At 31.5% G+C, this 27547-nt stretch overlaps 2 pseudogenes; both read right to left on the reverse strand.

Annotated features, from left to right (window-relative positions):
* Window positions 1-639: 639 nt before the first annotated feature.
* LOC143049541 (organic cation transporter protein-like) lies at window positions 640-7924 on the reverse strand (annotated as a pseudogene).
* A 13200-nt stretch (window positions 7925-21124) lies between these two features.
* On the reverse strand, window positions 21125-27184 carry LOC143049542 (organic cation transporter protein-like; annotated as a pseudogene).
* Window positions 27185-27547: the final 363 nt, after the last annotated feature.

Raw genomic sequence — 27547 nt, forward strand, 5'->3', positions numbered from 1 at the left:
CTAGTCGGCTTGTAATTCTAATCGAAATCTCAGGTTGATTTTTAAGGTAGGACTCCCAGGAGAACACATTTTGTTTGGTATAAAATAGCATGCTGATATAATTCCAAACTAATTTTTAAATGTAAGGCATTTATTTTTGAATTATTTAATTAACTGGTATTTTCTTCCGTAATCAAAAACATCAATTTAGAGGAAACAATAGGATATTTCCTCTTATTTTACTCAAAGTCCCGTGATAAATGATACCGGCAGAAAGAAAAAGATTTCTACGCATATGCGTCGAAAAAAAGGGGAAATAGTTAACGATTTTGAGTTCATTATTTTTTTTTATTTTACTACTGTTCCCATTGCAGATTAGCTGACAAGATTGTTCTTAAAATAATCATACGGCAAACACTGTGTAAATATTGCTCCATAATTTTAACCCACACGATGAGTAATAATATTGTTATAGTACGAATTTGTGAAATCTGTTTTTTTGCATGTTTCATGATTTGCACATAATGTTTTGTACGTATGTATAAAATTCTTGTATGAATGCTTCAAGATTTCATGAATGTATGACTATTGAACAGCGGTATGCTACTGTTGACTTTTTTATATAAACAAATGACATCAATATTAAAATCACAAATTATGTTAAAATGGAAAAGCATTCAGTTTTGAACAAAACATCATTGATGTTAAACCAAGTCCACTGTTTCGGACCACAGTAGGATAAAGTTCCATAAAAATAGATATAAATAATTTCGAAAGCTGCAGCTGAACCCATTTTTCCAATGATGGCTAAAGTAAGGGTTAGTGGTTGCAATTCTGAAATAAAAAAAATACAGAATGATGATGAATGTTGATACCATAAAAGTGTCGAATACAGAAGTTTGTATTGTGATTGGTCTATATAAAATAATTATGTTGTATAGATTAGACACATTCTTACGTTTTCGATTAGTATCTGATGAATTGTAATGGCATAAAAGTCTGGGCTGGTAAAATGGGAACAACTGAAAGAACAGTTAGAATATGTCGACAGTATAACTTTGTTGTGCAAATAATGCATAAAACACAAATAGAATACTATTTTTAGTTTAACAAACTAGGAAATTCGTTCCTTTATTACCGTTTCAAGACAATAACAATCAAAACCAAGGAGTAAACAAAGACTCACAAAACCAAAGGACATTTACATCAACAGTTATAAATAATAATTAAGAAACAACACGAACTCCACTAAAAACATGGAGTGAAATCAGGTGCTCCGGAAGGTTAAGCATTTCCTGCACCGTATATGGTACCAGTCGTGGTATTTCTTTGTTCAGTTCAGTAATGATGGAAGGTTATTATGACTGAGGAAGAATATCAGATATGATTTCTGACACACTTTTGTCATAATGGTCAATCAGCTCATGATGGCGACCGTAAAATTTCTTGAGTGATGACCTTAATTTGATTGATTCATAGCCCTGTCTTAGCAACTTTTGAGAAAGCAGTATTCTTCGTTCAACAAAATCAACGTACTTAGAGCTAGCTCTAGAGTAACGTATAAATTGAGACACATATACTCCATATGCATGTGCCGCTGGGGTGTTGCTTAACAGAAATGGAAAGTTAACTTAGGAAAATTAAAATCATCGCTTTTGTCATAAACTTTGGTATTCAACCTACCATCAGTAGTCATTTCCAGAAGAAGGTCTAAATATGAAGTAGATTTTTCTGTGTCGGTAGTTTCTTTAATTTCAAGTTCACTTGGATATATTAAATGTAAGTGATCACTGAATGTAGTATTATTAAGGGACATCAAAACATCAATATACCGAAAGGTGAAATTAAAAGACTGGTCTAATTTCTTTTCTCGTTTCTGTACAAGCGCTTGGATAAATTCTGCTTTATAGGAATATAAAAACAAATCTGCAAGTAGAGGAGCGCAATTGGTACCCACTGGGATTCTAATAGTCTGTTGGAAGGCAAAACCTCCAAATTGAACAAATATGTTGTCAATTAAAAACTCGAGCCTGGCAGTGATATCCTGGTCGGTATATTTTTTCTTTGACTCTGTATAATTTTTCACAAATTAAGCTGAATTCAAGCCCAAAACTAGATATTTAAAACGTCTAGTGCCCTTTTTGTTAAAGAAACATAAGCTGACGAGTTCTTTCAGTCGAGCTTTAAGTTAAGTATGTGGAATAGTGGTATAAAGAGTTGAAAAATCAAAGGTTTTAATGTTGGTACAATGTTTTTTTATGGAAATATTCTTTATAAAGCACAAAAATGTCAGTATTCACCTCAGAAACTAACAAAACCTTTAAATAGACTTATTAAGAAGGGATATAGTTACGATACTGTTGTCAGGTCATTAAAGATTGCATATTTTGGCGTTAATATTGATTCACTTATAGGGTCTTTGCATCGGAACTAAACACATTTATTCAAAAACCAGTTATTGGCATGACACGGGTTATGTTCTTCTCATATATGTTATGATGGTATGACACTAAACCCCTAACGGGAAGAAGTGTGCCTGATATTCATATGATGAAATCATAATCTTTCAATCAGTTTAATTGAAGTCTGGAGCTGGCATGTCAGTTAACTGCTAGTAGTCTGTTGTTATTTATGTATTATTGTCATATTGTTTATTTTCTTTGGTTACATCTTCTGACACCAGAATCGGACTTCTCTTGAACTGAATTTTAAATGTGCGTATTGTTATGCGTTTACTTTTTTACATTGGCTAAAGGTATAGGGGGAGGGTTGAGATCTCATAAACATGTTTAACCCCGCCGCATTTTTGTGCCTGTCCCAAGTCAGGAGCCTCTGGCCTTTGTTAGTCTTGTATTATTTTAATTTTAGTTTCTTGTGTACAATTTGGAATTTAGTATGGCGTTCATTATCACTGAACTAGTATATTTTTGTTTAGGGGCCAGCTGAGGGACGCCTCCGGGTGCGGGAATTTCTCGCTACAAAAGAAGACCTGTTGGTGACCTTCTGCTGTTGTGTTTTCTATGGTCGGGTTGTTGTTTCTTTGACACATTCCCCATTTCCATTCTCAATTTTATTTAATGATTGAGATTGTAAATTCACCAATAACTCTTTTGAATTTTTCAGTATCCACATCTGATTAACACCACTTGCCGTTTCGGAATATTTCTGAAGTCCTTCTTTGACTGCAGTGAGTATGGCAGTAAGAACTTTAGAAAGAGGTTTAGTGGAACACTTGGAAGAACCTGCAATATACCTTTCCTTATAAGGATTCTTGTGAAGCTTAGGAATCTATAAGGATTAAAGATCCTGGTCTTCATCCTTTGGATTAACACCAAAGGAGATTAGAACCGATTTTTGGGTTTCCATGTTAATGTTGAGTGTACATAATATAAATTTGATGACGCAAGGGTTATGCATGAACAATTTCCATTGGACGCTTCTTTAATTTTTTTTTACTATGCAATTAAACTTTAGATATACTTATTTTGTTAATGTAACTTCAATAGCCTTTCCAGGATTTGTTTTGACGTGACAAATATAGTTATATAGTATAACAAGCTAAGCTTGAAATGCCCCCCCCCCCCCCCCCATTAAAATTTCAAAACCCTAATCCGTGATCATTAATATACATTAAACAGCAAAATAAGCATTGATGCAAGATCTACACAAAATATTTAGTTTAGGAACCTTTGGTTTTGCCAGTTTCTCTTCGACTTATTCTGGGTTTTTGCTGTTCCTTTGGTTTCTTCTATCTTTTTTCATGATATTTTATTTGGTTTATTTAGCATGCAACAAGTTTGTGGCAACGAATAAACGACTAATTTTAGTCGAAATAAAAATACACCTCACCATCTCCTCCATATAAAACTGTGAATATGGTACATAGACAAGCTACACCTCCGACAACCATAGAAAAACAATGGATCTTTTTTCTTCAAGCGTGGTTTAATGTTGCCATTACAATCAATACGGCAGGAACCTCTACGATAGCAAGTATGAAAAAATTTAAGTAAACATTTCCGCCCAATGTGCCTCCAGTATGCGTCGTTACTCCATAATATACCATAGTAATCACTATCCTGAAACAAATTGTTAATAATTTATGATTTAATGCAAACAAATCTATAAAAACAATACTTGTTTATTAAAACATTAGCAGTTAAACGTTTGTCAAATTACATGGAATTATATTATTTAATTCATTATATATTTGAATCACATGTAGTATCAACTGATAGAATGCATCAATATATCAATTACAAAATCGATATTAATGCTCCTCTATCTTCTGAAGCACTCGAGATTGATGGATTTTATGTTGCTCAGTCTGTAGTTGTCTATGTAACATTAATGAACTTGTTTGATTTTTGTCGTTTTACGTTATTTGCGATGGCATTGTGGGTTTCTCTTTGAATAGATCAGCCTCTTTATAATATGTTCCGATCGATTGATTATGTAGACAACTGCGTATCTGTTTTGTTTTCTTATAAGATAAGTCAATCAATTACGGTTTTATATTTCAACAATTTTACAAAGGATCTATAAAATGTAAACCAAAAAAACAAAAGGAAAGGGCACGGAGCAATCAAAGAGCTGGACAGTTACTTTAAGATTTGAAAGAAGTGTAATTACATAAAGGCTTAAAGCAAAGATACAGAACATTACGTATGACCCAAATAAACAAAAATAGCATACACTAGAAAGTAACAGTAACAACGTTTATAAAAAATACAAACGGGTAATATTAATCAAAAAAATTAAAAACAAACACATGACCAACAGGTGAAAGCAAATAAAGGCAATAAAGGCAATAGTAGTATACTTTTCTTGAACAGCCATAAATCGAAACTGAGGGAACAACATCAACTATGGAAGACATAAAAAAAAACCGAAACAACAGAAATATATGAACTGCTACAAAAAACAAACACCAACATACATAGAAATGGAATGTTTTATAACATCTGCCTTATTTCTTACATGGAACATAGCATTTTCAGAAACAAATGGTTGTTTGAACCTGGATTTATGGCTAGCCAAACCTCCCGCGTGTATGGCAATGTTGAAATGACAGCTTAAATGACAGCATAACGTGACATAAAAATAGTATATCTCATCATGTAAACCAGAGAAAAACAACAAATACATAAACCTCATTTATGACAGTAAATAAAACAGCAACATAGAATTATGAACTGTGCGCCACATGAATATATCAACGCCGCAACAGGAAAATTTCATTATTTGAATGTAGCATGGGGATTACGATTAGAATTGTGTTATTTGATGCATTTTCTTACAATGACAAGAATATTAAGATAGACATATAATTGTATTTACTAACCATGTCAATTGTTCTTCCAAATCAGACTGTGTAGTAATTTTTGTGCATATAGTTGCTTTAACCTTTAAATTATTTTAATGAACTTGGTGATAAGGTATCTTTACTTTTTCATACATAAAAAAAATAAAAATAGAATTGAAAGCATAAAACGATAAGTTATTAAACAAATAACCAATCAGAATTACAAATAAAACATTACAACTTATTACATGGTATTTCACATTTATTTCGCACTAATCTAACCGAATTTTTCTGTAAAATATTTACCAGTTCCATAGAAGTATGATTGTCCTTTTAGTCATTTCTAAGGTAGAAAATAAGTGATACATGTTTGCCGTCTCGGGAGTCTCCAATGTCTTTTCATCAATTATTCTAGCTGGGATCTTTTTCTTGTTTACTTTTGCTATTTGTTGTATAATGTTTTCAGCATCATCGTATTTTCCCTGTCTTAATAACCATCTAGACGATTCTGGTATCATCCTATGATGAATTTAAAACATATATGTATATCTTATTGGAAAAGTACGATCTAAGTATACTTGTTAAATAGTTTAAAGGTAAAAAATAGCAGGTGTGCTGGAGGAGTCCAAGTATTCAGTTTTTAAAACTTTTGATATTCGTTTAAGCTTGGACAATTTAGTTCTTTTTTATTCGCTGTTAGTTGTAAAAGAGGGACGAAAGATACCAAAGGGACAGTCATACAAACAGTATTATCAACTAAAAATACATCCTTATACTAAGGCTATTAATTGAAATCAAGAGTAAACTATATTAACAGCGTTTCATAAAAGTTTATAAAAAGCCATAAAAACGCTTAAAGGTAAAAAAAAAATGTAGCTATGGATTTATCAGACAAAATAACCTGACAAAATGCTTATTATACATCCCGAAGACAAAATTTATCAATTATAAAACAATGTATTCGTAAATTTACCACCAATAGAATAAGAAAACTGCAAACGGAGCACCACTGCCAGCTAAACATAAAACCAGTTACGCAGAAGATAACCCATTAATGCTATTTACATTATACCAAACGCAAAGAAGATATGTATTGGAATACTATTAAGCACCCTCTTAGACGGGCCAACATATTCCAAACCTTTGGAGACAAAAGAACAAAATGTGTATAAGTCTGTTATGTCCATTTCATTTTTGCAGTATGATTTCTTTTCTTTCCAACAGCTTACAATTAATGATGATATAAACACTGCGTGTCATAAAAGTAAGCTTAATACTATAATGGATTTAAAATAAAAATAAAAATATTTCGTCGGAAAACTGAGAATAGAATTGGATTTATGAACAATCATTCATTTCAAAATTCGAATGTTTGACAATATAACATTAGACCCAAAGGGAAACGGGAACATATGATCAATCAATTTAGCAACAGACAGCTAAAACCTAGAAGCAAAATATTGCGACTGTAATTTCTTCCAAAAATTTAATCAGGAAAATAAAAAAGATTTCCCAGTAGAAACCGAATAAAGTATCTTATCAAAAGCACAATCAAAGCTCGAGAACATCAAAACAACCGCAAACAACTGTCACATTCCTGATTTCGAACAGGCACTTCCTTATGCTGGATTAAACCAGGTTTAAAAGCTAGATAAACCTTTCACGTGTTTGACAGTCGCATATAACTACTTTATAATGAAAAATTTTGACTTTTGAAATCCGGTAAACTACTGTTGCCTTTATGTATTGACAACAATGTCTGAGCAAACCAAACAGACATAAAAGGTTAAAATCTCTCGACAGTTAAATTTTAAATATTTAAAACGCTCGGCGAGCTCACATTTTAAATTTGAAAATTTAACGGTCTCTATTGGATAAATATCGTATCACACTCGATGCAGTGGTAGAATCTATATATATCATAGCTCATTTTATCACATGAGTGCCATTGTTATATATACATACTCAGGACATAACAGATCATTAATCCACCGTGATGAGCAGCACCTATCATGAACTCAAGTATTTATTACAAATACTAAAAAAGTCTGTGAGAAAGCAACGCCAACAGCCATTGCTAATGTTATAATGCATATATGGTTAATAACAAAAATGTTTTCTTTCTGCCAATTCTGTAACATGAAAGGAAATAAAAAATAAACATGAATAGGTTTTTTTTACTATAAGGTAAATTGTATTTTTCTTTAGTTTTAACTGCCATACATCGATAAAGAAAAACATATTGTAATATAATTGGTGTCAATATAAAAATATAATATGTAATTCATTGTCTTGTTACGCCCTCTATACAAGCAATGATTTGCGGTTTCTTATTTTGTAAGTTGTAGCAGGTCTAAATGGATATGCAAAGACAGAAATATGTATACGATGATATTTATAAGCTTGTAGAAGTAGTTAAATGGTAAAGAAGAATTTGTCAAAATTTTACATTTCATACCATATAAAATAGTTACTGTTTTTGAAAAATATCGCTCTCTCTCTCTCTCTCTCTCTCTCTCTCTTAAAATTGTCTTACTTGTTTGCCAATATACCAAATACTACATCACCAACGAGAACTCCTCCATAAAATATCACCTGAGCTTGTGATGTTTTAATTGCGTCATCACAAACAAAGTTCATCTGTAAAGGAACACCTCATTTGGATAGAAATTACATCTCTAAGTTTATTCCAGATGTATTAATGTTATGACACTCATGAAAGAATAATTACATCGTAATCTTAAGGTGAAATGAACAATGTTTATTGCATGGTTTAATGTTCCTCAGCTGTTATGTAGTATCAGGCTGTTCTCAACACCGACCCTTAATAACGGTAAAAAATCTAATCTTAATATTCGGAGAAAAAAAATAAAAATAACTCGCATGTTTTTCGATGTTTTATTTGTTGAAGTGCATTAATTATTGCCTTGTGTCATATAATTAATAATTGTCAGCTGAACTAAATCATTTGACTTTTATCGACCATTGAATTCGAAATGTCAAATGAGTTTGAGGTCAATGATGGATTGCGATGTACAACGTAGCAAATATTTCAGGACGATAGCATGTAAAATTTGTGAAATGAAAATGAAAACTGCTAATGCTAGACTGATTTCTTGTTTGATGTTAATGTTCAAAGTTCATAGGATACAATCCACATTATATCATTCTATCTTAGTTCATTATTCTGCTTTGTGCCGACTAGAAACAGCACATACCAATGTTCATATCTATTGTTTGATCTCCCTGGGAAAATACACACAACCTCCAACACTGGAGGAGAGCATATTACCACGAAACCCCTAAAGCGATCCTAAATAATCTTTAAACAAAAATTAATATGACACAGACCATTTAAGCAAAAGTTTCAGTGAAAGTGTTGGTATCATACAGCAATTTAGAACATTTGACCATGTCTCTGGTATTATTCCGGAACTGGTAATAATGACAGCGATCATACTTGTGTATTTCACCATGGGATGGTGGAATTGTTTTGTTGATAATAGCAGTAGTAGTAGTCATCTTTAATAATATTTCTATTTTACTGAGCAGGCTTGTTGATAAAGCTAATAATCACTCATTATGGCTGCTATTTTTGGAGTAAAACATTATTTTGTAGGGAAGTTTGAAATCTCAGAACTAGCTTTAGATCGCCACATGTGCATGAGTCTGTATCTTTTGCTGGTTTATGTATATCGTTATGGTTTGACCATTTAGATAATTGGTACTAAGTTCAGATCTTTTATTCTTTTATATTGCTACTTTCTTGCTTACTAAGCAGTATTAGGATTTAGAGAGAAACCCGATTATCTCGGAATATTTTTTATGTGTCTTGGTCTATCTCTCTGCGTATTGTTATCTTACTGCTTTTCACGTTTACAGCCCGTCTCCGCGTGTTTGTTAAGTACAACAGTTAATTAGTTTTTATAAATAATCACATTGATATAGTCTGTAATATGTGTTGCTGAACATTAAACACTAATCTATTCATCCTCTTCCTTATCCCATCAAAATTATAATCATGGCACAAAATTATTTATTTTAAATTCGTACCTGTGTTTACGATGATGCATAACAAAGACTTACATCATCATATAGCAGCCCGAACTCATAGATGGCAAATATAACAACAAAAAGAGGCGTTTGTGATAGTATCCATACTCACCGATGTGTTTTAAAATGTCATAAAATTTCGTGCTTGTCTACAAAATATGTCAGTGTCATCAGAATGTATATCTGTATTCTCATCAACCACAGTATAATGTTAAAGAGATATACACAAATAAATTTAAAGTACAAAGTGTAAAATATAAATGCAAGTTCACAGAAGCGACATAAACTGGTTACCAAGGGGAATCTATGCATTCAATAATTGTTTGTATAAATGTGTACAACTTGTTATATTTTACTTTCAAGTCAATAGTACATCTTAGTAGGACGTTCGCATTGTCTACATTTTACCATTAGATAACCTTTTTAAACTATGTTGTCATTACTGATAAAGGTTTTATTTTTAGAATGTAACATACATGTCTCTATAAGTTCAAGTTATAATTTTACAAGCACTATCATATAAAGACATCTAATATATGCATATTATATTAAAAAAAATTTACAAATAAATTTAAGAGATTGAGGTGTAACATGATGTTAAAAAGACATCGTTGATTGTTTTTGTAGATAAAATTGTTAAACTCATTATGGACTTTTCACAAAAAATCTTACGAGTATCGTAAGTGAAATCTTAAGTCATTTTCACAAAGGCGGTCGTAAGATTATTTTTTATCTTAAGAGTATTCACAAAAAATCTTAAGATAAATTTTACTCTTAAGAGTAATCTTAAGAGTTTTAGGTTTTTCACAAAAAATCTTACGTAAATCTTAAGAGTAAAAAATTATCGTAACTTTAATAGTGCTATTACCCACTCTTAAGTATATATTTTAAACTTAAGAGAAATCTTAAGTTAATAAAAATGCTGCCTTATTTATTTTCGACTTGTAAACAGAAGAGCTTTGAGAAGAGATCGCGTTTTTCGTGACAGAACCGACGACCTTGATTTTCTTAATGATGACCAGCTAATAGCACGGTATCGTTTCCCCAGGCAGTCTATTTTAGACTTAACAGACACACTCAGAGATGCAATTGAAAGACCTTCCAACACATCAAATGCAATCCCTCCCAATATTCAAGTAAGTATAACACAACACAAATCACATGTTTCTTCCGTCTTGAAGTTGAATGTGCAAATTTGGATCTTTCTATCACGTCCGCTATGAAGTGAGTGATTGCAAAGTATGTTACGCCAATCCCGAACACTTACAAAAAATTACATAGCAAGACTGGTTGTACAGATTTTTTAGAATGTTAAAGATCAATAAACCTTTCTTTCCAAAGTCTAAAAGGAGTAGGTCCGGTAAGACCCTTATTTGGCCCCAAAATATAGCAGTTTTACAAAATTGTTAAAATGTAAACTTCTAGTTATCTATTGGAAAGAAGAATGGTTCTGCTACATAAATATGTGCTGTTTTTGACAATACAATGCACATATATCGGATACTAGCACCATAAAGTCATGCTAAACTACTGAAATCTTCACAATTTTAGCATTTTAGTTAAATTTTTGACGGTTTTTGTCTTAAATGAAAGTGGTCGCATTTGTGTTCATTCATAATATTAAAATGTAAGTTGTATTTGATGATAATACATAACATATATAAAGGTTGAGGATGAACACGGATGTGGCCACTTTCATTTTTGACAAAAACGATCTGAAAATTGACATTTTTTGGCATAGCTGATAGATTTTTCATATCTAAGCTAGAATCGGAGCCTTTTAATGACAAAATCAGTTAAAATCTTTCACATAAAATAATTGAATCAATTGAAATAGACACTTAAGTGTTTAAAAAGTGTTCAAAATCTTTCGTCAGATGAACCTGAAATTTGAGGCCAAAATCGGCCCTTACCGTACCTACTCCTTTGTCAGAGTGGAGCCAAAGTTCATAAGGTGCTCGAATATACCGGACTGCTCTGTACGATAACAATATCATATTGTCAATAATTAACCCGGTCTTTGCTATGCAACAACAAATACGTAATTTTCTACATCCAGCAGATCGATATTGATGTCAACATTGAAAATTAACACACATTTTCCACACGTAACTTGTTGTATAAATGAAGAAATCTTCGAATGTAAACTCCGTTGACGCTTTGATAAAGAGTGCTTTCTTTCACATCCGCATTTCTATCAAGTATGGCATGACAAGTTAACATTTAAAACAATGATTACTACAGATGGGAGACACACATAACAGAACAGTACAAAATAACATACATTGTTATTCGTAGGACATAGGAGAGACCATATGATAATTTGGATATATTGGACCAACTTGAAAACTGGGCCAATAATAAAAAATCTAAGTACATTTTTAGATTCAGCATATCAAAGAACCCCAAGGATTCAATTTTTGTTAAAATCAAACTAAGTTTAATTTTGGACCCTTTGGACCTTAATGTTGATCTAGACCAATTTGAAAACGGGACAAAAAATTAAGAATCTACATACACAGTTAGATTCGGCATATCAAAGAACCCCAATTATTCAATGTTTGATGAAATCAAACAAAGTTTAATTTTGGACCCTTTGGGCCCCTTATATATGTGTGTACTCACATTTTTTCCCATGATTTTAATGTATCCTCTAGTGGTGGTCCTCCTCCAGTTTTATTCACTACCTGGAGTCTGGCAGCCTCCTTCTTCTTTGCCAGGCTTTGTATGTCCTGCCATTTTTTGTTAATGTCAGCCACATCTCGTTTTATGGCCGAAGGTTTTACAGAGTTAACACTGGAAATCAATTCAAGATGTTGTTTAAAATGAAGAAAAAGCATGTTTCCTGTACTATCTAATATTTTATACATGATCATTTCTGACTAGTAATACATTTTTTTTTAAATTGGTATTCTTCTCCAGAATGTATAGGGGATAAAGCCATTATTCGCCGGTTATATATAAGGCAAACAATATCACTGGGGTGATAGTGAGCAATGTAAGTAAGAAAGTAAATTTTATTCAGAGTCGGCATATATATATACATAATAACAGACAAAACGAGAGCTCTGGTGAGCTATTTAAACAACTATAATAATTACATAGGTACGATAAAAAAAAGACACAGAAAGTAAGCTTTGGCAGGTTTAATTTATATTTTATTTCTTGAAATCACTGTTTCTATTATTTGTGTGTAATAAATATGACAAATGAGTTTATATGGGATCTGAAATCATTGCAGTAAATAGTTTAATAGTAAATGTACATGTACCTATCAGTTATCTCTGCATAACATTTATTTTTTGCATCATTCGAAACAGTCATACTAAACTTCCCTTTAATCAATCTAATATTGGCAGCGATACCATCAGTTAGATCATTGAGCTCACTTTCTGTCCAATTTGGCTTTCTCTTCTTTTCATTCGCCATTTTGGAAAGTGTAAACAGCAGAAGACATCCTGACAGTTCTCTTCGTACAACATGTCTAATAATTTGATCTAACCTTATATATCAAATGGTACCCATAAGTTAATGTTCACAAAGGTACACAAACGATATAAAAAGCCGATCTATAAAAATCTCGAGCAGACATTGTCAGTGCGATTTCACATTTATAAATTATTTTCATCCATAAATTTCTGTGAATGGAGCTCGGAAGTTGGAACTGGAAGATAAATAAAAAAAAAAAAAAAAAAAAGAGTCATGCAAGTATCACGATATCGACATACATAAATCAGAATAAAATATACATTTATGGTTGTTTGTTGAATCCAAGCAGAAATATCATTACTTTAAACAGTACCAAGCACCTTGTCCGTGTGCTGCCATTTTGGATTGAAGTGATAATCGGAAGTCGTCATTGCGCATGTGAAACAAAAGTGAAACAAGGTTGCTATGCAATTGTTTATCATCTTTACAACGAAATAGTTTCTTGTTTACATTCAAATTTTACACTTATTTTTTCTTATGGCCACACATCTTATCAATTTGCAAATGTCACGTGTAATGCATAATGTATTCAAGCTTCTTATTGTAACTTTTTTGTTTTATTCTCCTTGGGTAAAGTAAGTAAAATGACGGGTCAGTTGCATTTTTTGTCTTATTATAACATACTTTTTTTGAAACTGAGTCAACACATCATTGTCAGAAGTGATAGCGTATATATAAACCTTAACTATAAACTATTATTTATAACTATAAAATAAGTGCTGTTATGATATTTTCTAGAAAAGTCCCCATCTTCCTTACGACTTCGAGTCGTTAACTTTTTGACTACAATACCGGGTATCCACAACAAATGCTATTTGTTTATATTGAAGACTTCGATTGACCCTATTAAAAGGTCATTAACAAACTATATGCAAATTATATTTATTTTTTCAACGGTTAGAAATCCATATAATTTCAATGCTAAATTTAAAAAAAAAGTTAGAATAAGGTTTTAACTGCAATTTTTTTAATTCAAATATCTCAAATAGCAGTTCATTAAAAGAGGGACGAAAGATACGAGAGATAGTCAAACTCATATATTGAAAATAACTTACAACGCCATGGCTAGTAATAAAAAGACAAACAGACAAATAATAGTACAGAAGACACAACATAGAAAACTAAAAACAAAGCAACACGAACCCACCAAAACCTATGGGTGATCTCAGGTGCTCAGGTAGGGTTAGCTGATACTGCTCCACATGTGGCACCCGTCGTTTTGCTTATGTTATAATATTTGGTAGGTCACATTCGTGAAAAGGGAAAGGTATTTTAGTTACGACATAAGGAACATATCCGACATCATCTGTAAAACGGTTGTTCCATAACGGCCAACCAACTCATGATGGCGTCCGTTAAATTAAAGAAGAGATGATTTCAACTCCACCGTTTAAGAGTTTCCTTGTGAGCAACAATCCTCTATCAAAAACATCATGAAAGGAAATACAAGTCTGGGAATACCGCTTTAATTGGGAAATATATACTTCGTATGCAGGAGCTGCTGGAATGTTGCTACTTTGAAATGGAAAGGTCACAATTAGGAAGCTGAAATCATCTCCTTTGTCGTAAAGTTTTGTTTTCAAGCGACCCTCATCATGCTCATTGTCAATGTCTAGATGTAAGTCAAGATATGAGGCAGACTTAACTTCATCTGTAGTATCCTTTAGCTCTAGATCGATAGGATAAATTTTTATTATTTATACCTATAATTATTTTAGCTTATTTTGTCCTTTACAAATTTTCTACTGATCTATAGTATAAGTTTTTACCTGACCTTATTGAGCGAGTAATATTTATTCTAACTTAAAAAGGAAATGCTAAAGTATACTTTAGATAAAGTTTCCATCTGGTATCATATCCTCTTTTCCTTAATAACAAATACAAATTGAAATGTTTTTCATTAATATTTTTCTCGTCTTGGACATGCATGATATATTTGTAACTGACCGCAAATCAAACAACAATAAATTAATCGATAAAATGTCGATATTGTCCAAGCACATTTAGGCTATCATTATCAAAACACCTATTTGTGTTCAGCGGTTAACCAGGATCCAAGACTCAAGCAAATGTTACTTTTTAATTTTTCAAAAAAGACATAAGAGGCGGATCTAGTAATTTTCAAAAAGAGTTTTCCAGCCCAGGAATAAGGAAGGGGGTTTCCAACCATATGTCCACATTCAAATGAATTGATCATCCAAAAAAAGTGGGTTCTTACCCCCGGAACCCTCTCGATCAGTCACTGCAAAATATGTCTACATTCGACATCATTCAATGAATAGTTATGTCCATAATTACTGAATTCAAATGACATATTATCCAATGACTCAGTATTATAAAAAATAAAAGATGGCATACTATTGCCAATGAGACAACTGAAAGTCGCAAAAGAACAAGGTAAAAAAAAAGTGACGGAACAAAAAATACCGAGGAAGATTCAGATCGGAAGGTCTCTTATCAAATGTTAAAAAACAAAAGTTCAAACACATCAAACGAATGTAAAACCATTCATGTGGTAAAAGAATTTCCTTGTGTAGAAAATGGTACATTGTATATGATTAAACCTGGATTTGATCATATACCAATTATATCTCTTATCATTAATAAGAAATACAAATTGAAATATTACTCCTTTCTTATTTTTCTGAAAACATACACGAGACATTTCTTACTTACAAAAAAGCAAATACCCCGCCATTATTAAAACAATGATCACTTTAGTGTATACTTATAACATTATAAGTCAACTTAAATTGAAAATTTAGAATAGGAAAATCATAACTAAATGCAAAGAAAAAAGCTAAACGGCTTAAATCAAAAGATTTTTAGATGCAACATACGAGTTCCTAGCGTCCTTAGATACTGACAGGGAGATATAGAATTTTAGCCGTATTTGGCACAACTTTTTGGAATTTTGGATCCTCAATGCTCTTTAACTTTGTACTTGTTTGGCTTTATAACTATTTTGATATGAGCGTCACTGATGAGTCTTATGAAGACGAAACGCGCGTCTGGCGTACTAAATTATAATCCTGGTACCTTTGATTGATAACTATTTACGTTTACTGTCATCCAATCAGAACCATTGATACACATGAATTGCATAACAATGTACATTTTAATTCAAAAGGCAGAGAGCTTTATACTTTGAAATTAGAAACATTAGATATGCATGAACTTTATTACTTCATTGCTTCTCCTTTATATTGTTGACCACTGTTATATTATGGAACCATTTTAGATGAATCATATATACTCAAATTCAAATCACGATGGTTATGCTTATGTTACAAGTTTTAGAACTTGATGAAGTGCATTGTATATGTTAGGTTTTTTTTGTTTTGTTTTATGACATACAATGGTTTAAATTCATTATGAATATAAATCTTTCTAAATATATGAAATAAGTATACACAAACTCACTTTGTAAAATCTTTGGCTTCTCTTACTGTTTCTGGTAATTTCCTAGTTAAGGTCTCTGGAAGGAGCAGACACAGTAGTCCCGCAAAAACTGAACAACCACCAAATATAACTAATGGTAAAGCTTGTCCGAATTTACCGCCAACAACATCACCCTATGAAATACAGCAGACAGTTTATACCTAACTTGGTATATAATTAAATTCAAATACGGAAATACGTTAAAAAGGGGATCGAAAGATACCAGAGGGACAGTCAAACTTATAAATCGAAAATAAACTGACAACGCCATGGCTAAAAATGCGAAGGACAAACAGACAAACAATAGTACACACAACAAAACCTAGAAAACTAAAGAATAAACAACAAGAACCCCACCAAAAACTAGGGGTGATCTCAGGTGCTCCAGAACGTTTCCGATGTTTGTCTTGTTTTTAGGGATTTTAAATGTGACGTCATTTGCAATGTAACGAAAGAAACGCTATCATCAAACAGGTAACGTGTTTTGTTTTATATCAAAGACTTTTACAATACCAATTTGTTATAAATGATATCTTTAAGGAAGCTCGCTTGTCATGTTTTTGGGATTTTTGTCAGATTTTCTGAATCCTCTGGTTTTATCCATTTGAATGCCTTAAAAAAGAAATGCCAATTAAACCCCATTTTTCTTTAAATAAATCTTTTACATGTATAATGATAAGCCATCTGTAAAAAGTCTTATAAAATTTAAATCATTTTTTTTAATAGTTTTTGAGAACTTAAAGTTGTCAATGAAGAAGCTATGAAAAGTCCAGAGAGAATATTTTCCCACCAAAATATCAATGGCTAATATCTCGAAAACAAGCACATTGACCTTTATTATTTTTTTGCTCTTTTGATTTCTTTATTTATTCCTTATCAATATAAACTAGTGTTTTGAAGAATTTTTTTTTTTGAAACTGAGAAGGGAACTCCCTTAAGGTTGTACCCAACACATCCACTAAAATTTACTTGGCTCGTTAAATTTTCATAACATTTTGACTCAATATTAACTCGAACCCTTTGACAAAAATATTAAAATTTCATAAAACATGAATCCCACTTTATCGTAAAATTTTCATTGGGCATATAGCAGTTTCACTAACTCTCATTTAAATCATTGAGAAACCTAACATTTCCTTAACAATAAGAACCTACTGATTGATCTACATAAGGAGCAACCATTCCACCAATTCTTGCAATCCAGGAGCTTAAACCCATTCCACTGTTTCGGACCACAGTAGGATAAAGTTACATAGAATATACATAAATAAGAGCGAACGCTACAGCTGAACCTATTTTTCCAATGATGGCTAGAGTTAAAGTCAGTGGTTGCAATTCTGAAATAAAGAAGATACACAATGATAATGAAAGTGCATAACATAAAAGTGTCCATTACAGAAAATTTACGTGATGTAGTCAATATCAAATAAATACTAGTAAGTTTTATATGGAACGCGCGTCTTGTGTATTAAATTATAAACCTGGTACCTTTTGATAGCTAACATTCGTGTGTTTCTCTGTCCCATGTTATCTTTCATGTATTTGTATTGTAGTACTGTCATGCAATGTTGTCATTTTAATGCTATATCAACATTGCCATAAAAGCGGGAGGTTTGGCTAGCCACAAAATCAGGTTCAACCCACCATTTTTTTCTTCAATGTCTTTCACCAAGTCAGGAAAATGGCCATTGTTATATTATACATGTAGTTCGTTTCTTTGCGTGTTACATTTTAGTGTTGTGTTTCTTTTGTGTCGTAGTTCTCCTCTTATATTTATGTGTTTACCTTAGTTTTAGTTTGCAACCTGGATTTATTTTTTTCTCAATCGATTTATGAATTTAGAGCAGCGGTATACTACTGTTGCCTTTATTGATAAAGATTTGACGCTCATACTTTCGTTCTTACGTTTTTAATAATTATCTGATGAATTGTTACGATATTAAGTACTGAGCCAAATTAATGATAACAGATTAAAGACAGTTAGAAATGTCGATAGTCCGTATAAAAAGATATGCTACAACTTTGATGTACATATAATGCGTTAAACAAAAATATAAATACTATATTCTGTTTAACGAAAGAGGAAATTCGTTCCTTTGTTAGCGCTTTAACATGTCTAATGTTTAGTAGATATAGGAAGATGTGGTGTGAGTGCCAATGAGACAACTCTCAATCCAAATAACAATTAATAAAAGTAAACCATTATAGGTCAATGTACGGACTTCAACACGGAGCCTTGGCTCATACCGAACAACAAGCTATAAAGCGCCCAAAAATTACTAGTTTAAAGCCATTATAACGGGAATACCAACGGTCTAATCTATATAAAAAATAGTGTACATAAATTATGATGACAATGTTTATGTATAAACAATTTCAACTGAAAATTTGTAGACATTGAGTTATAAAAGACGCTTGTTTCCCTTTTTGATATGTAAAACACTTCAGATCTACTTAATTTGTTATTCATATTTCAATAATCTTCCTAGCATTTTTTTTGACGTGACAAAAATAGTCAAACAGTTTTAAAAGCGAGGCTAGTAATGGTGAAACCATTTGAAGATTTAAAAACCTATCCATGATATTGCACATTTTCTAGTACCAGAACACAAGTACTAGTAGTCAACGGTAGAGTGTTTTTAATCATAGCTTTAGTAAGACTTGTTTTGTGTCATATATAAGAATATCGTTACGAGCAAACCGTCATCTGTTCCTTGAATAAGTTATCACAGCATTTGAAATTACTATGAGATACCTGTCAAGTATTGAATCAGAATCTGAAATCACTTGCAGAGCGCATGATATCATCACCAGTTTCTAGTTCGGTTTGTGAGCTACTGGCTTTACTCACTATAGTAGTTATTGCCCTTTCAGATGATTTTTGACATTTTTTTTAAATGTTTTTTTGTTGTTGTAGAAACTGATAGAGTTCAGAATCGTGGGTATAAATCATCTTTTTTAAGATATAGGATTTCGCAATTTGTTCTATAAATTAACATTTGCCTATACTAATAAAATAAACATATGGGGCCACCGTTCATTTAAGCTCACAATATGCCTTCGAAAGAAGCATGCATGTTTGTTAAGGTACTTTTTTTTCTGTTGAACTAGTAGTAGTAAAAAAAGAAATGTCGAAATAAAAGAGAACTGAACTACAGAAATCGCTTAAATTTTACAATAGTTTAGTTTAAATACAGTTTATTTGAGAAAAAAAACCAAGATAGGTCATCGATGAGTTAAAAAAGTTATTTTTAATTTTAATGGAAAAAAAAATGCATTTTTTTTTACCAAAGAAGGATAATTTGGAGCTTTTTGAATGATATAAACATTTAAAAAGTTATCTGGTGCCACGAATTTATTTTTTGGTTGATTTTTGTACCATATCATAAAATAACAACTGAAAGTGTAATAAACAAAATTAATAATGAGTTATCAAAAGTACCAGGATTATAATTTTATACGCCAGACGCGCGTTTCGTCTACATAAGACTCATCAGTGACGCTCATATCAAAATAGTTAAAAAAGCCAAATAAATACAAAGTTGAAGAGCATTGAGGACCTAAAATTCCAAAAAGTTGTGCCAAATAAATTTTTTTTTTTTTTTCAATTTTCCTGATTTTTTTGTAACCTCGAGCCTCCTTAAATACATGTTTAATACGCAATAATGCACTTTAAACAGCAAAATAAGCATTGATGCAAGATCTACACAATAGCTTCAGTTAAGCGAATAAGACCCTTAGAAGTATTTTATTTTACTATAGGGTTGGTGGTTACTTTTCAATTTTTGCTGTTTCCTTTGTTTCTTGTGTCTTTTTTCTGATATTTTGTATGGTTTATAAGGCATCTAACACTTCTATGGGTACGAATAAACGACTAATTTTAGTCGAGATAAAAATACACCTTACCATCACCTCCATATAAAACTGTGAATATTGTACAAAAACAAGCTACACCCCCATCAACCATACAGAAACAATGGACCTTTGTTCTTCCAACGCAGTTTATTGTTGCAATTACAAACAATTTAGCAGGAATTTCTACGATAGCAAGTATGAAAAAGTTGAAGTAAAAATTGCCAGCAATATTGCCTCCAGTATACATCGTTATTCCATAATATACCATACCAACCACTATCCTAAAAACAAGTTGTGAATTATGTGTGATGCAAAGCAAACAATTCTATAAAAATATTTCCTGTTTATCAATAGCTGTAAACGCTAGCCAAATTACAATGTACTATATTAATTCATTCATTATATATTTGGATCACATGTAGTATCAATTGATTGAGTTTATATCGATATATCGATTATGCTTCTCTACCTTTTGAAGCACTGGAGATGTATGGAGTTTATGTTGTTGAGTCTATGTAACATTGATAGACTTGTTTGTCTTTTTTTCGTTTTTAGTGTTTTACCATGGCTTTGTGAATTCTCTTTTGAATTTTTTGCCTCTTTGTAATCTGTTCCATTGTTTGTTTTGCTTATAAGAATAGTCAATTGATTATTGTTTTATATTTCAAACATTTTACAAAGGAATTTATAAAATGTAAACAAAAAGACAAAAAGAAGGGAAAAGAGTATTTCAAAAGTTACATTCTGTATGCTGGTGTGATGTTCTAAAATATATCACGAGGCTTCTCTGAAACATAGGATTAAGACTAATGGTAAAGACAAAACCCTAACAACGCACCAAGTAATCAAATAGCTGGCAGATACCTTCAGTTCAACATGACTTAATAGAATTGAATTGTTTTGCACACACGACAAATAAAAAAATGTAAGAAGGATAAATGGGACAGGACATGATTTATGACAATAGGGACTATAAAAGTATGCCCCAATAAGTACCGACTATCAGGTTGTCAGTATATTGATATCGTGTATAAGTGGTTCTATACCTTCAGCGTCCTTTAAACCCTTGCTGATAGTTGTCTCATTGGCATTCATACTACATCTCCTAATGTTTATACAGACACATAAGTAATTTGATATACATGTCACGTTGAACATTGATATTTCACATTTTTTTCGAACTAATCTACCAGAATTTCTGTAAAGAATTTACCAGTTCCATAGAAGTATGATTGTTCTTTTAGTCATTTCTAAGGTAGAAAACAAATGATACACATTTGCCGTCTTTGGAGTGTCCTGTGTCTGTTCATAAATTATCCTAGATGGGATCTTTTTGTTGTTTACTTTTGCTTTTTGTTGTATAATTTTTTCAGCATCATAATATCTTCCCTGGCTCAAAAGCCATCTAGACGATTCATGTATCATCATGTGAGGACATTAATACCTTTATCTATATCTTAATAGAACAGTACGATAATTATTTTTGATAGATAGTTTTTGGTGTAAACATAGCAGATAAGCTGGAAGGCGTCCAAGTATTCAGTAAAAAGCATAAAATACAAAAATTAGATATGAAAAAAGTCGACAAAATAATTTGACAATGTGCTTCTTATGCATCAATATAACACAATGGAAAAAGAAATGACTGTATTATTAAACGAGGTTTGTGTAAACTTACCACCAATAAGATAAGAAAACTGCAAACGGAGCGCCTACTACCAGCTGTACATAAAACCAGTTACGCAGAAGATAACCCATTAATGCTATATACATAATACCAAACGAGAAAAAGATGTGTATAGGAATTCCAGTAAGGACTCTTTTAGATGGTCCAACATATTCCAAACCTTTCAAGGAAAAATAGAACAATATGCATTTAATGTTTTTTTTTAATTTTAATTATGGTAAAAGTGTAAATGCTGCATGACTTATGAGGTGAATTTCGTAAACAAACAGAAGCTGAAACGTATTTTTTTTTTATTATTAAAACCAAGGTCATGTTAAATAGGTTTATTAGGAATACTGGGAAATAAGTTCAACTAATTATGCAACTGTTACTGTCAAATAAAACGCGGTAGCTATATATAACCAAATATCGAACATGTTTTTTACATATTACATATGTTACAGACTTTTGAATACCTCGAACTTTCCTTTAATTTGTATACTATATTTCTTATGAATATTTATTGTGCAACATTTCCTTGATAATGCATCCAATGCTATGTAAATATTTAACGTATGGTTTTACTATGGAGGTCGAATAGAGGTAATTTATTGACTATATTAAGTTAAAAATTTCTAAGAAATATACTAAAAAAAAAATCGTAAGAGAAAAATAACCAAAACCAAAACAGAACATTTTAATTAGAGATTGAGAGGACAAACCCCACTTAAAACCTGAAAGTCATCAACCATTTACATAATTAACTCGAATGGCATGGCAGAATGAGAAATTTAAGAATCTGAAAATTCATTTTTACATCTGTTCGCGAGAAACTCCTTGCTTACGGCTAATGTTGGTAATTAAAATTAAAAGTCATACACAAATAAAATTTTGAACACAACACATTTTGTTGACGCATCTACAAAAAATATACACTACTTAAATGTTAATATATAAAATATCACTCTGTGGTATAGAATAAGAAGTTTATATGGGAAACATTAATTTGCAGCTGAAAGAGAAGATACATATGTTCATATTATATAAATGCAGCGAATCCGGCATGTTGATAAAGTGCATTTCTTAATGTTTGTGTCTACAGGACTTTGTAAATCTGCAAGATTCTTTGATCTGCAAACAATTGAATTTAGCATGCACATAGTGGCCATAATCTCTCAATAAGGTCCCACAAAGCATTTAAGAATTGAATGCTTCTTTTAGTAACTACATTGGGGTGTAAAAGCGTTGACCGAAGTACATTTTGTATGAACGCTTCATTCTAAAACTGTGCGCACGATTAACGCTTTTACAACCCTATAAAGTTACAAAAGAACCATTCAATACTTATAATTACATTTTTTAGCTTAAGGAATAACGCGAGATTGTAGTGTAGCCAATCACAATAACGTATTATAATGAAACATACATGTAATGTAATTATTAGAGCATACAAATATAAGTCACCCTAACATCATGTTGCCGTCTCAAGTAATACATGTATGATACTTGTTATTAAGGGAACTTAATGTTTAGGAGATAACTGTATTGTATTTAAAGCTGAAACGGCACCATTTTGGGTTTGATGATCGCAAATTTAGTTTTTTGGCGACGGGCTTGCAATACAAATATTGTTATCTACTTTGAAATGAAACTGACAGAGAACAACGTCAAATCATACATTTTAAATATGTCATACCTGGTCGCCGCTTGTGCGCACGTTTTCATAACATCAATTGTGAATTGGTAACATGCAAAGTAAGATAACAAAGATATCGAACTCAGAGGCAAAATTCAAAACAGAAAGTCCAGGATTAAATGGCAACTGTCATATCGGTGACGTTATCAAATCAAATTGTACGTTACAAACTATGTTGCATTAGAATGTTAAATATTGATAGTCTATTTAATTCATTGACAACTTCTTCTGACTGGAGGTGATTTAAATACATCTTTATTATGTTAGACCTTTGCAATTGATGTTTTGGATGTTTCGTTGGTTTGGTGCCTCATTGACGTGTACGTTACATGTCCCTTAATAATAAATGCATCATTGTTAAAAAGTAAATTATCAAATTGTGCTCAAAACGTCTTCAAATTCGTTAAAAGGCCATATCAAGAATGTTGAGGAGTATTGAGGATCAAAAATTCCGAAAGCTATTCTCAAAGGTAAGGTAATCTAAACATTAGGTAGAAAGTCTACATGATTCGGAACAATTCACAGTTCTGAAGACATACATACATACTCATGACACAACATATCATAATTCCACCGTGATGTGCAGCACCAATCATGAACTCAAGTATAACAAATACTAAAAAGGTCTGTGAGAAAGCAACACCAACAGCCCGACTAATGTTATAATGGTTGATAACAAGAATGTTTTCTTTCTGCCAATTCTGTAAAAAAAAATGTAATTAAAAATTAGAATAGATTATTAGTTTTATTTATCTCATGATATATTGTAAATTTTCGGGTTTTACTTTAACTCAACACAGAAAAGGTATTATAATATAAACTATTTCATTATGGAATACATCTATAATACTAAAATAACGAGGTCCAATTTGTCAGCCGTCATTGGGTAAAAACGACAAATCAAAGAATTCAACTTTATATATAGCTAATACAGGACAATGGTGTAGATTAAAAATTACACCACTCCAGACCCTTTTGTTTTCCACATAATTAATATTGCCAATAATTAACAAGTTCCGGGTCGAATCCGATACCGATACCAATAGTATATTCACCTGTTACCTATTACTTTATCTGTACGTTCCGCATCTGACAGGCGCACAACCAAACGATGTACTTAGGATTTTGCTATACACGGGTCATAATCACAGGGTTGACACTACTAAATTCAATCATTGTCAAATTGTTCCCTATTGCAGTATTTTAATCAGTAAGACTTTCTAAGATAACAATACGATTACTAAAAATCAGGACTTGAAATAAGGCGTATAGGTACAGTTTTCAATTTGTAAGCGGGCATGACTAAAACAGCGAATCAAGAATTCAACTTTATTTATAAATAATATAGGACAATGCAGTTGATTAAAAAATACTCCATTCCAGGACCTTTTGTTTTCCAAATAATTAATATAACCAATTATCGATAAGTTCCAGGTCACCGGGTTCAAACAGAAAGATTTGAAAGCAGAGAACACTGTGTATCTTATAATCGGCATGACTTTATCATATGACAATACCAATACTAAAATAAGGCTTACGAATAGTTATATTCTTTAATTGAGTAACGGACCCGCGATATCACGGGTATGTTCTAGTAGTTAATAATAGGTACGCTGTCCTCATAGTTCTCCGTATGAAACATGGGTTGCTGCTCTCATGAAATGTATAACACCTACGTTCTAACAAGATAAAATCTCTCTCTATCTCTTAATCCGAGTTTCTTACTTGTCGGATAATATTCCAAAAGAGACATCACCAACAAGAACTCCTCCATAAAATATTATCTGGGCATGTGAGGTTTTAATTGCAAACAAGGTTCATCTGTAAAGACACACCAAATTGAAATAAATATAAAATATCTGTAAAACAAATTCTTTCGAATATTATTTCTTTCATAAATTTCATGCCACTCGTGATAGATAGAGTGCATGCATCACCATTTTAAAGTGAAATAAAACGTAAACAATGCCAAATTAATTCATAATCTTTCTTCGTAATCCTACATATCGCGTATGAAAAGAAGAAAATGACATGCTTAACAGAAAAGCAGCAAATACTAACTAGCAAGTCTTTGGTTTAAACCCATACTAGATGGTAGCACGTGACCACGAGACAAATTAGGTGGTCTAGATAATTTTATTGGATAACTTATTATGACACATACCTTTGAAGTGAAAGTTTCATGAAATGTATTGGTATCATACACCCATTTAGAACATTTGACCATGTATCTGGTGTTATTCCTGTACTGGTAGTATTGACAGCGATCATACTTGTGTATCTCATCATGGTATGGCGGAATTGTTTTGTTTATAATACTGGCATGCTGACTGGTCTATACTTGATAAGTATCATAGTTAAAACCAGGTATCTGACATCTTTAATATGAATAATAATATACAAGGCGATTTTAAATTAAAAGAAAGATATGTCATCTACATGCCAAATTGTTTTTATACAATTGATAAATATTACTTATATTCTTTTTCATGTTTATCTAAAATAATATTAATAGTAACAAATAGAGCCGTTTTTGGTAGTATCCAATCAAACTTCATGCTTGCCTACAACAAAACATTTCTATGTCATCATATGCGGATGCATCTTTATTCTCGGAAATAAAGTTAAATGTGATAGAGAAAAAGTAAAATCACAAAAATACTGAACTCTGAAGATATTCAAATCAGACATTCCCTTATCAAATGGCAATTCAAATGATAAACAACTGTTATATTTCGGACTTGGTACAGGCATTTTCAAATGTAGAAAATGGTGAATTGAACCTGGTTTTAAAGCGCTAAACATCGTACTTGTCTGTCAGTCGCATAAATTCGTATATACAAATAGACGTATACAAATAAATTAACTTGCAAAGTATGAATCATAAATACGAGTGTGCAGAAGCTACATAAAGTGGTTACCTAGGAAAATCTATGCATTCAATAATGAATTGTATACATGTGCACAACTTTTATATTTTACTTGTAAGTCAACAATAAATCTTAATAGGACGTTCGCATTGTCTACGTTTTACCATAAGAAAGCCGTTTAAACACGTTGTTATAACTTATCAAGGTTTTACATAATTTATTTATAGAATGTAACATACATGTCTCTATAAGTTCAAGTTATAATTTTATACGAGCTGTCATATAAACATAACTTATGTATGCAAACTATATTAAAACGTTTGTTTTATATATAAATATATATATATATTTAAATACAGAAAAAGCTTGAAATATTACATGATGTTTATATTAAAAGGGACACTAGCTGTCAAATTAATTTTCACCGATTTGACACAATTCTCATATTTGTTTAATAACAATGTTGAACATAATTATTTAAATTATAAAAAAGTCCAAAATAAATAATTTACAGGACATTAGCTCAAAACATATTGCTTCGTTTTATATTTTTTAGTCTAGACGCCATCTAATTAACTGTCGAGTTGACCTCCCGAAGCGATATATACATAATAAATATAGATATAAATAGGAAGATAAACTCATGCAATAGATTCTTCTTGGTTTATTTAAGTTCATTTATAGATTAAAAACATAAGTAAATCATTATTTTTACCTGTATAAGAATGATTTTTTGAAGAATCGAATCAGTCAATGAAATGATTTAACTCTGTTTTACTTACAATGTTGACATTCTGTTCCTTTAAATAATCACAACACACACAATTCATGCGTTATTAATCTCTAGCTTAGGGGTTAAATTAAAATTCACATGAATACGAATTCCATAAGGTCGAATTATTCACTTGCAAGAAAAAAATCATCATCAAAGTTTCTTAGCTTATTTTGACAAAAATGGACCAAACTTGCTGATCAAATCAAATTATTATTTCCTTATTTCACTTTCATCAATCAATAACTCGTATCTAGTGCCTTTTAAATACTACACGATGTTAAAAAGATGTCATTGATTGATTTTGTAGGTAAAATTGTCAAACCTATTTTGAACCTATTTAAATCATGATGTACTGTAAAATGAATTAATGATAAATTGAACTGAAGTGTTATTATGGTATGTTAAAAGAGTAACACAT

The sequence above is a fragment of the Mytilus galloprovincialis genome, chromosome 10 (genome assembly GCF_965363235.1).
Source record: "Mytilus galloprovincialis chromosome 10, xbMytGall1.hap1.1, whole genome shotgun sequence".
Classification (NCBI taxonomy): Eukaryota; Metazoa; Mollusca; class Bivalvia; order Mytilida; family Mytilidae; genus Mytilus; species Mytilus galloprovincialis.